At 30.8% G+C, this 15,670-nt stretch overlaps 1 protein-coding gene across 4 annotated transcripts in view; it reads right to left on the bottom strand.

Moving 5' to 3' along the window:
- Window positions 1-15,239, bottom strand: part of LOC126837780 (eye-specific diacylglycerol kinase-like) — an 88,853-nt gene extending 73,614 nt beyond the window's left edge. For 2 of the 4 annotated variants that reach the window (XM_050571733.1, XM_050571748.1), the window contains exon 1: window positions 14,860-15,238. The gene's annotated coding sequence lies outside the window, so the exon portion shown is untranslated. Of the gene's footprint in view, window positions 1-14,859 lie in introns of all 4 variants that reach the window. The other 2 variants (XM_050571741.1, XM_050571755.1) reach the window with 2 other exon arrangements.
- Between the last annotated feature and the right edge of the window lie 431 nt (window positions 15,240-15,670).

Below are 15,670 nucleotides of genomic sequence, written 5' to 3'. Positions count from 1 at the left end.
AAAAATATAAAATCACTATATACTATGGAATTTTTTAATTAAAAAAAAAAATACTCAGATCGATGACTTCAATCAAGGGTGATAATAACACAATCATTCGGAATCGAACAAAACTCGAATAATAAAATATATTGACATTCGTTTTGCAGAAATTCATTTGTTTTTTATGAAGAATAACTGAAAATCAGTCACCGAATACAGATTAAAAATCTAAGAATTCAATAACCGGAATGACGTGTCTCACGTGGGGTACGCTCAAACGCAATGTAATATGCGGTAGCGGGTAGAGGACACTATCTCGATATTAAAAACGCATCATGCTCGACCATACGTTTAAGTTCAATTTCAGATGATGATTGGCAAGACCACGATGAGTTGCGGAGCGAATAAATAAACGGAGAGACGTCTAAGGATTTCCAAAGAATATGTACAAATCATTGCGCGCACGTTTTTTTTAAAAGCAGTTTAAAAAAAATGTCTCTAAACAGCTGTAACTTAGCTATCTAGCCGCTTAAGTCGTACATAGCTATTAACATTGTCGCGGTTTATACCCTTAAATTGTGTCATCGCAACTATTCATAAGATTGACAGTATTGACAACATATATAACGGTAACACTGTTTAATCGTCTTTAAACAGTTTAATTAGTTGGTGAGTTTTATTAAAATATCAAAATTGTAATATATATTAAATGCAACTAGGTTAATATATTGTATCATTGACATTCTGAACCTTCGGTCTTAAGGTAAATTAATAGTAATACATATTTGCCGTGCTCATGTCGAGAAGACACTATTTAGTGGTGTGGCTCTCCCGGCTATTTACCAGGAAGTTTCCTTAGTGATCCTTTGTTCGTTTAAAACGTTTCCTTTAAAAAATTACGTTTAAGCACTTCGTTGGAACACAAATATAGTACGTATAATTTGTTATCCTATTTGAAATATACTTAAAGACTTGTATATTTTCACAGAAACATAGGCTTAACCAAAAATTGTTTATCGCTCTTAAATTAAAAATCAGAGCCAACAAAACCAAGTTTCTAATCCCATAGTTGTTTCCTCTTATAGTTTTTTCAAGTAAATTATTATTTCAACGGTATTCATCTGATTATTGCTTGTTCTATAAACTAGTCACACAATTTGTCTACACAATAAACTCGAAATGAACAGTTTTATCGACATACCGCAATCATGATGCAGCTGCATTAAGCGTTTTTATCGGATAATCGATATTAAATTATTATTATTTTTTAAGTTGGTATCCTCAAAGTATAGCCTTAGAAACGTCGCTATTAAGTGTTTGACGCAAAAGCTGTTTAAACCAAACTGACCGAACGCAGTTTTATTTCCGAGATAATAAATAAATATTACTTCAAACACGCTAGGTGCATTATACGGTTTGTGTAAACGTTCAAACGACCGTTACCCTCCCTCTGGTACAAGCATAAACGACAATATAATATGTACATTGTGCACGTCATAAGTTTATGTCGGTGCGTTTTATTTATCGTTTTGGCAAAAAAAAAAAATGAGAAAATTTTGAAATATATATATACATATAAATAGGGTACACGCACGTGGCCGTAAATAATAAATATCTACACGAATAACATGCACTCGGTAAATGTATTGCCCATATTTTGGCTCATTAGTAACCATTGCATACAATCAAACTCTACTAAATTTATAATTAACGTTCATTAGCAATAACAAAGAACCCATTATAGGATTTGTGATGTCACGCACAATAGTTTCTGTATATTAAATTTATTGGTTTGGTAAGAAATGTGCTTCGAGTGACGCTTACTATGTATCTAAGCATAATATTGTATTTGATGGCGGTATTTGACGATTGGTGCAAATTCAATTTTTTTTTTTTTAATTTGATATAGGTCGACATGCCGGAGTTAAAATACGGATTGTTTGATCGTTTTAAAAAATCAATAGTAAACTAATTAAAAATTGACGTTACGCTAATTATAATACAACAGGCTGGTAGATTATCAAAAACTACACTAGCTTAACGGCAACTGTATTCTATTCGAGTCAGTGAAGTATTTGACGAGGGAAAAAAAACTAATTAGTTTTCAAGGTTGACGAGTGCTCTCAAAGGCTCAACTCCCGTCCGTGTAATCGCAACGGTGTAGGTACAATGAAATTTGCATCTTCGTCCCCGCAGATGCCTAAACATTAATAAAAAGGGAAAATGGGCGGCAAGAATAATTTAAGCTGTCCACGATTGTCCTGGGATTTGTTTGCTTGTGTAAGTTTGGGCTTAAAAGTTCGATGGAAAATCGAAGAAAGCGCAATGACGCAAACCGAATGAGGTTTAACTCAATAGTTTCTTTGGGACTTAAAGTTTAACTTTTTGTGTAAGTGCACAACGTTGGGCGTCGGCGGCTACAGTGGTCAAGGTATTTTTAGTATGACAAAATAAAAAGCTATTGCTCTAGGTTATTAACGGTTTATCCAATATCATACATCCTATTTATCATTTGCGATAATTACATTTCCCCAAAGTTCATACACACTATTTAACGTCATAAAGATATAGTTTCATAAATGTAAAATAATAATTTGTGTGCAAAATCGAATTGAAAACTCATATTGTTGACCGTTGTAAAAAATTATGATAAAAATTATAACAAAATTCTTCTTCTTGCCTGCAAGTTTGTATATTTAAAAAAAATGTCTTTGTATAGAATGTTGTCGTAACTATTTGTATAGATTAGACAACCAAAGAAAAAATACAAAGAGCTCAAAAGAATATTAAAAGAAGTTTGCACAAAATGAGAGCTTATAAAAATTCTGACATTTTTTTTCTCCGAAGACACTTTTCTTACTGATTGATTTGTAAAGTTTTTTTGTAAACACGGAATAACTGAATGTGAATAAAGTATTGGAGATCATAAAATGTGACAAATCTGAAAAGTCTCACCTGATTATATATTTCAATTTATTTACAAACAAACAATCTTTATTGATTGATATGAATTAAATGATTAAGAAAATAAAAAATATTCTATTTACTAATCCGAGTATTATAAATTCGAAATGAAAAATATCTGTGTGAGCGTGCACTATATATTTTGAATCAAACCGTTTGACTATTATCTGCGTTATTCATTTTAATTCAATTTATATTATTTTATTTATACATAATATTATGTTCATTAAGAATTCCAATATTGTATTTAATTTGTGACAATTAATTTAATTAAGAAGTTAAGATTTATCTATATTTAGATTATAAATACTCATTTAGAATTAAACAATTCTATTAAAGACATTTTGTTCTGTAAAGTTTCAAAACAATAAGTAATTTCTTAGCATAATGTAGTCGTTTGTATTTTTATACAATAAATACAACACATGTTCGACGGGAATCGACTGTAATATTTCAAAGTTTAACGGCACACGACGATAAGTAAGAATAAAATCCCAAAAATGTTGGTCTAAAAGTTATAAAAATTAACAAAGATAGACGGTAATGTGCTGAGAATTTAATGCTGATTTTAAATTAATACGGCTAATCTCAAACAGACTGTTTAAACTATAGAAAACAGTCAGTTACTTAATTCGGTTAATTAATAGCTATATAGGTATCTGATGCGTTTGTCTATCACTTAAACATTAGGAGAACCTGATGACGTCGCTTTCAGGTTAATATTTTGTGTAGTGTGTCCACACGTGTGTGTGCAAAGTCGACTACGTGACATAGTTTTCCTTAATTACATTTTTCTTGGAAATTCTTAAAATATTTTCACAGAGAGTCAATTATTTATTATAAAATAAACGAAAAACTTTTATTCGTAACAATTATGAAGCAATATAAACGCGAGACGTCGCAGAATCGGATTTAAAGTTTCTGTCTCGCTGAATGCAGTTATGAATTTACTTCGACTCGTTCTTCATATACATAACTCCATTAAACCTCTAATAATAATCAAAGTATATTAGTAGTGGATACTCTTGACAACATTATAGTCTATAGGCCGTATCGTATATTGCTTTATCGCACGACCCGTGGATCTTTTATGAGTGTTTAAAAAGTGTAAGTATACCAATAAATGGATACCAAAAAAAAGCCGTGCTCAATCGAGTTGACCATTTTTTAATATCAAAAAGTGTCATTATGTTTATTTTGTCAACAAGTTGGACAATTATTGCACTCTTATTGCTTTCGAGCTAATCAAAGAGCATTAAGTTATTACAAGGTGATCCATTTAACGTAAGACACTAATTTTCTTGGATAATATTTACAATTTTGTACTTTTTTCTGTTTGAAAAATATATTAGTTAATGGCTTTTTACAATGTTAACTTTTTTTTATCTTATTCGATAAATGCTACAGCTCTTTTATCGACTTTTGAAACTCAAATGGTAACGTAAATATTTTGAAACATTTTTTGTTTTCGAAATAATTTACTAAACATTTAGACTGGTCGATAATCAGTATTGAATAGTTACTTTTAATGTTATTAAAGTGTAATGTTTAGATCGGGAGGAAGAGTGAAGTAATTAATTATTTGTATATGCCCATGTTACTCAACCGCACTTTACCTCTCATCCTAAATTTTAAACTTAAATAACATACAGTATAAAACATAGTCAAAACTGGTTATCGACCAGTCAATTTTTCCAGTAAATTATTATTTTCATAACAATTAAATTAAACGAAACCATTATTATTTTTATTTCAAACGTTGATAGCGCTCTAGAAAATACTTAAAAAGGTAAATACCTCGAACTTTTAGTGTTGGAAAATAACATTAGGAAAAATGTTTTTAAAAAGAGAAACTACAAAATTTCATTTATTTCAAAAGAACTTTAATGTCTTACGCTAAATGGATCGGCCTGTATTCAGCGTTGTCCTTTTTTTTTTCGTTTGTTTTTCTTTTTTTGCAAATTTTATTTTTATTCTGCACAAGTACTCGTTTGCGTTTTTTTTTTTTTTAAATTTAATTACCCGTCGACTCGAACAACCGATTTGTTGGCCACAAATCAAGTTTGAAAAACAACCTGCGGCTTGAAGTAAACCACCTCCAAGCAAAAAACTTTTGTCCGCAAAAGCATATATAGGAATAATAATAAAAAAAAAGTTTCTGCATGCTGTGTGTGTGTGTGTCTTCAATTCTTTTTACTAATTTTTTTTCGCCCATGTCCTAGCTATTTGAAATTGTTTTTTTCCGGGCTGGCGAACGTCCAGTCACAAGCACGTATCAGAACACCAGCGGAGGGGATAGGATGGGTTTTTTTTTTTTTTTAATTTAATCGCCCGTGCGAGAAATAACGCTCTCGCGAACCACGGCGAAGGCGGCGAGTTAAACGCCACTATACACACAGCGATCACTAGCCTTGCCCAGAGGTCTTATATACTGAATTAGACACAAACGCTTTGCGCCTGTATAGTTATTATTACCATTATCATCATTACCGTCGTTCTCATCATCAACACCGCGTCGTTGGCCGTTGCACGTGCAGTTGCAAGTTCGTGAAACGCCAGCCAGACAGATGTATTTCGGCTAGGCTACATTAATAATATAAATACAAAGGATTTTGTTTTTAAATATATTATAACTGACTAAATGACTAATTCCGGAATTGTATATAATAATAACGTAGATAATTGTAAAAACTTAAAAATAAATTGCAATAAACGGTTCTCCAAGAGGAAAAGGCAAAGTTAAACTCGTTTCAAACGGTCGGTAGGTTTAAGTGAATATTAGCGTTATTCAAATAATATAAAATATATTATTACTTTTGAAAATCGGACGGGATTATAAAACACTAAGCCACAGTACGAGACACTAGGTCTGGAAGATTTTTTCCAATTGGAAATTTATTGCTCGAATTTTGAATTTGTACGATAAAAATATACATTTTAGCTGTAATGAAAATATGTTAAAATCCTATTGTTGCTATACTACTATGTAGCTAACTGACTGGCTTCTAAAGAGTTGAAGATTTTATACAGTCGGATAAAATTATTAATTAATTTCACTAAAATAAAATTGAATAGCTTACACAATATAAAAAAAATGATTTTTAAAAAAACGGAATTACTTTTTACTAATTTTATGTCGCCAAAATAGGCAAGTGGTCTCGCGAAAAAAAAAATTGCATTTAGTTTGCAATGTCGAACCTATTTAAAAATTTTAATAATATATGTTAGCAAAAATACGTCTAACAGTAACGCAACTCGTTTTAATGTTAATGATATACAGTTTCAAAAATAACAATTATTTAATAATTGTAAACATAAGCAGGGGAAGCTGGGTAGAAAACAGCCTAGCAATAATCCTTTTTCCATAAAACTTTTGAAAATGTATACCATTATAAATTTAAATTATAATATAATATATACAATATAATTTTAGGTTTATGTAATATGCAAATTGAAAGTTAAAATTAATAAACAAATTGAGTTTAAAAATACTACAAACGTGTTTTATCTCAAATATTTTTAACGAGAATATTCGTTTCTTCCACATATTATTAATTATATACACGAATATTTTATCTTGTATAAATATTTAAGTGGCTAAAATCAGTTGTTTCGAAAAGGATGACAAATTAATGTTCAATCGAAGGATAGGTTGTCTTAAAAACTGATGGGTTACATCTGGTTCTAAATATGTCGGAAAACGCATGTAAATGCCAAACAAAGTAATTTTGAATTAAATGCTTAAAATACTTTTAACACGTTCACATTGTTTTAGTGATTTATTTCTGACTGTCCGTTTCCGGTACCCAACCCAATACTTGTTTATATATAATTATAAAAAAAAAAAAGTGTTTAACTATTGAAATTAGAGGAAATAATGTGGTTTAACGGGAACTAATACCGAGTGGATGTAAGATATTACATAATACCGCAGATGTTGCACAGATTGATTAAATCTATTCTCATCTTTAATAAATCTTTTTTGAGCAAGCTGATTTATTAAGGTTTACGATTACGTTCCATTATGTATCCCAGCGGAATGCGAACACATTTATAAATATTTTCTAACAATCCAATTTCCTTTTGTTTCGTCCCGAAAATCCGATTAAATTGCGAAATATGTTTTTTAAATTAAATAAAAAACTATCCTGATTGTATAAAGCGAAAAATCTTAGTCTATTATAATATTTTAAGTTCCGAGAAATTAATAATATAACACTATTCAGGATTATTCAAATAGTTTCATCAAAATTTACATTATATTATTATGTAGTTGATATTAATTATAATTTGAATACTAAAACAATCTATACAATACCTAAATGAAGTTGTGTTTGTGTAACCGTGTAGCTACATAGACTGTCGGTTGGACAACCTTAAATTATTACCGGATCTGAATACATTTGGATTTGTAGGCGTTGTAATACCAATTGAGCAGCTTATTTGAATACTATTAGAATACACGCATCCATCATAAGTTCTATTTGTCATTGATGACACAATAATATTTCAGAGAACAAAGTGTAATTAAACTAGGTATCACGAACAGTGTAGATTTAGAACGTGGGTTTACCATATTGTGATAGGAATCAAACTTAAACGATTCAAGGAAAAATCGAGGAAATTTAATTGTATATAAAATAGGATTGATAGAACAGTTGTTAGAAGTCAGAGATGAAGGTTAAGAACGTGTTATTATTGGAAAGCAAATGGTAAGTTTAAATAATTGAGGAGTTTTAGATGATATGATCTGAAAAGAAGTAACAGATGCATTGTCTGACGTAGATGGAAGTTATGGAAGTTAGCAATGAAGTTTATAGTATAAGGCCAAGTAGCAGAAGAAATCCATTGAGGCAAATACCCGGATTTCGTTATTAGATTTGTGTAGTGTTAATCAAGCGCACATCAGTTGTGTTAAGGAAATGTCAATTATTACACTCAGCTTCTACCCTTTTCGATACGGTAAACCGATAAACGTTTGGTGTGAAAGGGTTAGACCGCCCATACAAACCAATTTTCGTGCACAATAAACACGTCAAAGCGATATACACACTTCTTGGAATAATAATTATGATAAAGTATTCAAATTGCAATAACTCACGGTCAGAATGTCTAACAGAAAACTACTTAACGGGGAAGGGAGGTTCGATTATTTTTGACGAGTTAATGAAATATTTTACCCCACACATTTATCACGCTTCCGGTCTAAATTATTTACATACGATTTGCCGTTAGAATTTTTTTTTTTTAAATTAATATGTTTAGCTATAGCGTTATATTAGTAGTGTAAAAAAATGTAGAATAACTATCGGCTTATCCCCCGTATAGCAACTGATATGACTAAGGTTAGACCGTTAAAGATTGTGAAAGGTTGTGAAAAACAGAATGACCTGTTGGTACTTAAAGCGTTATTGGATAAGGGAAAATATTTGAGCCTGCAAATAAAACGTCTCGACGATTTATAGCAGACATTTTAGAGCCGTAGAGTCGAAAAATTGGCTTTTTTCAGACTGTTTAATACATTATAAATTTCCTTGCGCTATAAAACCTTAAAAAACATTTTCTGACAATAATAGATAGTCAACGAATAAGAGTACAATACTATTATTAGTTTTATTATTAAGGGACATATTTTCTAGTATCTTCTATGGGTTATGTTTGGAGGTTTAATGTACAATTTATTTATATATTTATAGATGTCACTCCACGAATACGGTAAATGGCATTCGTAGCATTTAAGCTTATTTTTGTTCAGATTAAATATCTCATAACAAACTTGCCAACTGCAACTTTTTTGGTTAGGTTTACAATACTTCAATGGGCTTTAAAAAAAAAAAAATCATCAAAATGTAAATTATATAAAAATGTATTTAGCGTTAATGTAAAGCAAAAAAAAAACAATGCGGTTATAAATTCATTGATTCATTTGGCACTATGTCAATAGATAAGTCACACCGAAACGCGACCTAGGGACAAACATGTTTGATTTGAACAAACAAATATGCGCCCAACCAGCGCTGATCGGTCACGTCAATCAAGCTTACAAGCCCTACTATCCTATCATTATACCTATACATAAACTTTAATAATGAAAGAATAGACTATTTTCTTTTTATTTGATATTATAATAGCAGTATAGTTTCCTCGGTGTTATGATTAATGAACTACACGCCCGGTTCACCGTGTTGTATACAACAAGCTTTAGATCACTATTCACAGTCTAATAAGTATAAGTAATGGAAAAAAGCAACCTCGAAATTACACATTATACGTAGAATACTTAAAAGTGTATGTAGATATTGGATAATCGTTATTATGAATGTTATTATTGTTTATAATATTTAGTTATTATATTTTTTAATTATAATTAGACTGACTTTAAATTGTTATTTAGGTACAATGTAGAATGTATAAGTTATAAAAATGGATTTTGAATTGTCAAAAGAGAGTTTTGGGTTACTGCTACTTTCAGGACCAAAATAAAATAAAATTCATATACATTAAAAAAAAAACCCGTTGAAAATCCGTTATTTTCAAAAAAATTAATTAGAATCTGAGAACTCTGGGATAAGCTTACCGCAGCGATAATGAACAAGTGGATGTACAAGGACACATCATACAGCCCACGGCCCCAAGAATAATTCAACGGTTAACAAGACAACATCTGTAAATTATATTGCAATGGTGTGCGCAAAGACTTGGTATTTTAATGAAACCGCTATGAGAATCGCAACACAAAAGCTTAAGAATAAGAAGCTGAGGAGAAGTAGGTATATTGTTACAGTTTATAATGTCTATACAATAGTTTAAATGCTTGAGGTTCTTTATGTGGTATGTGAAATAAACGAGTAAAAAAACACAATTAAAACAACGTAGTTATAAATTATAAGAAAATAACTACAATTAAACACTTAGTTGCGTTATAGTACACCCCACATCAGTCTTTATGGGAATTAATCTATGTTCTTTCACAATATATTCACACAATTTTAAAGATAGAATATAATATGTACAGTAATATATAGTTGTGTCTAACGTTATATTTTAACTGTAGGACTGTCAGAAACAGAGTTGATCCGTTAAAACGAACAAAATCCCTTTGTCGTTTAAAAAAATAATAAAAAAAACTCAACAATCGCATTAAATACGTTTTCATAATTAATACTGTAAAATATTTTATGTTTAGAATTGTTTTGAATGTTTAAGATATATTATTGTATTAACAATCGTACGGGTAAAAAGGATTTATTTTTAAGCGCTGGTACCTAATATTATATTCAAACGGCGACAAAAGCTCGTTAAGTACCGCCACACAATTGGATCCGGTCGGGTTAGGACGGTTTAACATTATATTATTCTATAAATAATTTTAAAAAATTTAAAAAAAAAATCAGTTTTGTTTCCACGTAAACTCTTTCTTGACGCAAAAAAGAAATGTAATTTTTTTTATACAAATTATTTTATAAAATATGATAATTTATATTAAATTATTTGTTTACAACTGTTTAAAGAACTGTTTGCCGACATGGTTATAGTGAATTTTCTGAGTACAGAACATATAATAATATAAAATGTATTTACTCAAATGTGGCTGTGCCCAAGGAAAATACTCCACTAGGATTAAGATCGAATGTTTAATTGATTTCAAAAAATTTGGACTTAACAAGTTAGTATACATTAGGAGTATTGTATAAGATAATATGCCATATGTGAATACGTTCTATATTACAGTACCGGTGTGCTATCTTTTAAACAGAAAATCATATTTAACTCCAGTTGGAAAAAACACTAATGTTATTTTGTAGTACTATAGTACTTTTACAGCAGAATATAATTTTAAGAATTCAATCTAAACCATCACGGACAAAATATATTTTAATAATATATCGTTAAAAAATAACAGTATTTCCCAGTATTTATGTCATACATTTGTAGTGCTCTATTGATTTTTATATCATGTTTTTGGCAGGAAATCAAGTATTAATAACACAAATGTTTTAATAGTTTTTCCTAATTGTTCATAAATTATTTTCATAACATTAGACAAATAAATGCAATATTTTCTACTTAAGCTCAATAAAACATTAAAAAATAGTATAAGTATTTACAAATGTTCTGCGTGGTAATGGTATGAACAATGAAATATAGTTAAGACATAATATTTTTTTGAAATTTAAAAATCAAGATTATGTTTATTATCTATAAATTAAGGTGTTCGTCGGTGTTTTAAACAACTTGTGTTGTTCTTTGTTATTTAATTTGAAACCGTAACTCTGAAGGTACATTCATTTTATACCCTACTTTTCATGGCCAACCCCAAGAGTACAATTATTTTAATTATTTTTTAAAATTAAAATTGGCTCTTGCTCAGTTAAAGATTAAATTATTTTATTTTAAAAACATAATGCTCGATTATAAAATCGGTTAATCAATCGATTGACCGTGATCACTTATTGCCGTTCCCTACGCCCAAAATATGGTTTTCACATATTTTGTGTATAATAATAACAATATTATTCTATTGATATTATACACGGTACAGAGTGTATTGTATCCTGTACGGTGTATTTAAATATACAACAGAAACGCTGTGCTGGCGCCACGGACGGCATCAAACGTCTCGTCTGACGGTCATAGCATAAGAATTTCGTTGTTTCGATAATACAGAGAGAAATGATTTAAAATTTAAATATATACACTTTTTAGTGAGCGCGTTTCTTCCAAGGGCTTCCAGATAGCGCATCAATTATGCGTAAAGTTTGTACAGGAAAACAACAATACACAGTGTACAATACATTGAAATCCGGCATAGCGTTATTAATTAGCAATTAATATTTATGAACTTGTTTCGTACAAATCACAATATAATATTATACATGCCGTTACGCGACAGGACACGGCAAAATGTTATTCTGTATTCTAAAACGATTTAAATACATAGGTACACCGTAAGCACAAAAACGGATTTAAATGCTAAAACAATACAATCTGAATTGAATAAAATACACGGATAACTACAATCACTCTTTTTTTTTTATGTTCGAAGTTAGCAAATGTGTTAAATTGTTTTTTTATTATCAAAATTTGTGTACACATGCAAATGGCGACAGTGCTAATAATATACTGTTGTGAACGCGTGTACGGTGGTTTTGCTCATAAAAACCATTTAATATAAAAAATTCATCATTTTTTTTTTGTTTGACATAAAATAGTTACAGTTTTAGTGACATAAAACCGCAAAAGTCAAGTAAATCTCTGAACGATCTTTAAAAAAAAACCCATATCTCTTTAGTCTGAGCGACAATTCTAAATTACTTGTTAGACAAGCTATTTGAACATATATATACTGAAGTTCTAACTTCTTCCAAAGACGTACTTAATACGTTATGGGGACGGAAATCAAGAAAATTTAATATTTTATTGCAAGAATAAACTGTCATAATATATTGTGTGTAATTATTATACCTCAAATATGATGTATTCAAGCTTTATTTACGTGGTTCTATAATATGGTGAAGGCACGATCAAAGTGAGAAGAGGGCAAACTATGCAGAACATTTTCCCACCACTCTCTTTTGAAAATTCCTGAATACGCCTCTGTAAATGTTTATATTTTATTTCTCATTCAAAGTTCAAACAGTCGATTCTAACTCCAACAGTGCGTCAAGAAGTGTTCTTTGAATTAAATTATAAACAAAAATGTACACGCAACATTTCACGAGAAAACCTTTTTTAAGGAAATAAACAATTGATTAAGTTGACACAGTGAATAAACGAATACAGTACAATATATATGTATATTATATTGCTAATAAAAAAGGCACGGCTTTATTATTCATAAAAAATAAAACAAATAATTATTTTACTTGTACTTTTTCCTATATTTATTTCCAAAAATATTTACATTTATTTACCCAATAAAGATAGAGACACTCGTGCAAATCATGGGTGGGATACTACAATAAGGATCAGTGAATACACATTTCCCAAAAGAAACTATAAATCTAATAGTCATTTAAAATTATCAATATAAAATGCATATAATAATTATTTACCCAATTTCGATTTTTTTAATATCATTATTTTATATATTATGGCGGTACTACTTCAACGGCTTAAATAGAGGTTGAAATATTGTTTTTTGTTAATGACAAAAGAATATGGTTTGTTCTCTCTTTAACGTTTTGCCTAAATTATTTTTAGAAGCCATATTTTAGATTTTACAAGTCCAAAGAAATTCCAATCATAACATGTAGTCAGGTGCCAATGTTTTAGTACACCTCTCAGTTACCGCAGACTAGGTAACAAATATTTTATTCAGACTATCCTAAAACACTTGAAATTATTTTTAGAAGACCTAACCTTCCTTCGGCTCTTCTTCCTATTATTTACCAGGCGTCAGTAATTATTAATTAATTAAAATTGGTGTTTTTTACATTTTTAAACAGAACTTGTATTGAGAACAATTTTTTCGGGAAAGTTTTTTTTTTTAATGTGTTTGCTGCAACTTTAAATCCCTCAATTTACACAATTTAAAGCGTGATAATTCCTCACACACACACACAACAATTATTCTCCCTTTGACGGTTTCGCGCACCCTCGAATTTTTTTCCGCTGTTTTAATTCGTTTCTAATTGATTTTGCATATATTATACTGTGCGCACGTGAATTTTTTTTTTATTTTTTATAATTGTTTCGCCGACCATTTTCCGACACGGCTAATAAGGTACGTGTTCGGCAAAAACTCAAGTACACCAAAGTGTCCCATAACCGGCGCGGCAGCTCTTGTACAGGTGAATTTTTCCATAATACAAACAACACAATAATAATAACGCAGGTTCGATATAACATTAAGAGTACAGGAGATAAAAAGGTCACGAGTTTTCCCTTAAACTTGTATCCATATAAGTGTAGAAAACATTTTAAATTCTATCAGTGGCGCAACTAGAGCTTAAGAACTGCAGAGTTTAACTCATTCGAAAAAAAACTTGTTGGGTCACCTATACTTCAAACACGAGGTAAAATATGTTTTTTATTTTTATACTTATTCGAGACTTAATTTTGAACATGTCGACCATGTATGCACAAATTAACTAGCAGATACTGCTTAATAATACCACTTTTGAAAATTAATCCTAGTTAAAATTTTTGCGAAATATTATATTACAACAACTATAAAATGTATTTTTGTTTTATTTATGAAGAATTATGTAAACGATTTTACAGATTTACAGTTCAACAAAGAGTTCAAATCAAATTAAGTTCTATATTTTGTTTTAATAATCTTCTGGTAAATTGAATTACCCATTCAAGGCTACCTGATTAGGTCTCTAGCTAGGATAACCATATTTGGGGCTGAGGTAATAATATTATTGTCGCAACATAATTCAATCACAACAGAGTTTTCAACGAATTTAAGGGAGAAACTATATTTTAAGCGTTCGGGGGTAATAAGGAACGTCTAACGTTACGCCACTGAACATTTATCAGAAACAGTATAGGTAATAATATTATATGGATAAAATACAAACAAATATTTTTTTAAGTCCAAGGATTTTATGGTTGATTTCGGCCATAATTTACAACTTTATTTTATAGGCTCATAATATGTGGCCAAACGCTTGATCAATTATATCCAAACAAATATTATTAGCGATTGAAAACGGCTATTTGAATATAATGTGTGTGTTTTTTTTTTCAATCAAATAACGCCCAACTCTTTGTACGGTATATTTCATAATTTAAGTGTGAAAATTGTAAATTTTGGCCGTCACCAATTATTCCGGACGTTTCCACTTTCAACAGGTCATAGTTCTTGTAAATTGACTCGTTCGTGGACAATACCATCGCCTGTACTCTTTCAACTCGTATCTCGCCTGTACGCATTTAAATTATTTTAGATTTTATTCAAACCCTTTTTAGCGAGCGCGTGTACGCTTTTGGGACGTGGTCGACCGTCAAGGGTAGCAGACCAGACGTCGTCGCCGTCGTCGCGTTGACATCACGCGTCTCATCACTGGGGCGTTATGACCGCACACAATATTATATATATAAATATATATGTGTGTGTAGATAGGTAGATGCCCCGGACGAACGAGGGTCAGAGGGAGGACGCGGGTCCCCCCAGTGCGAAACACACGAGCACGCGGCGGAGCCACCACACTCACATCGTAATTATAATTATTATATTAAGGGTTGTTTTTTTTTAAAAAATAATTTTTTTTTTACTTTTGTATTTAAAACACAACGTTATACGACGAACGCGCACACACGACCGGCACGCGAAACGACGGCGTACCGCGCCACACTGCGTTTGAACGGTTACTGAGTCGACCGACGACTGGCTGCGTCCCGTTTAGCCGGTGTCGTTGACGGCTGAGCCGCTATCATCCCGAAACTCGGTTCACCCGGGCGCTGTGTTAGTCCGGAGAGAAATTTTTTTTTTCAAAAAATATACATTTAAAATATATATATATATATATGTTTTTTTTGTTTTGTTTTACCAAAACGGCCGTGAAACAACAACGCTAACGACCTGGTCATTTCGTTTGTTCTTTACACACACACACAAAAACAATCATAACAGAGCAATTAAAATAATAATAACCGCATATTAACGTCCAAACGGACTAAACGGATTACGACCGGGCAGCAAACATTTACGCATCGGCTGGTAATTAACGCCCGTCGCCCCCTTACCACACAAAGGAGAGGAAGCCCGCAG

Source organism: Adelges cooleyi, unplaced genomic scaffold (genome assembly GCF_023614345.1).
Source record: "Adelges cooleyi isolate 19-005CV unplaced genomic scaffold, UGA_ACOO_1.1 ACOO_flye_CR_arks_rails_tigmint_CR_PRNA_108, whole genome shotgun sequence".
Taxonomy (NCBI): Eukaryota; Metazoa; Arthropoda; class Insecta; order Hemiptera; family Adelgidae; genus Adelges; species Adelges cooleyi.
This window is presented reverse-complemented; position numbering and strand designations above follow the sequence as displayed.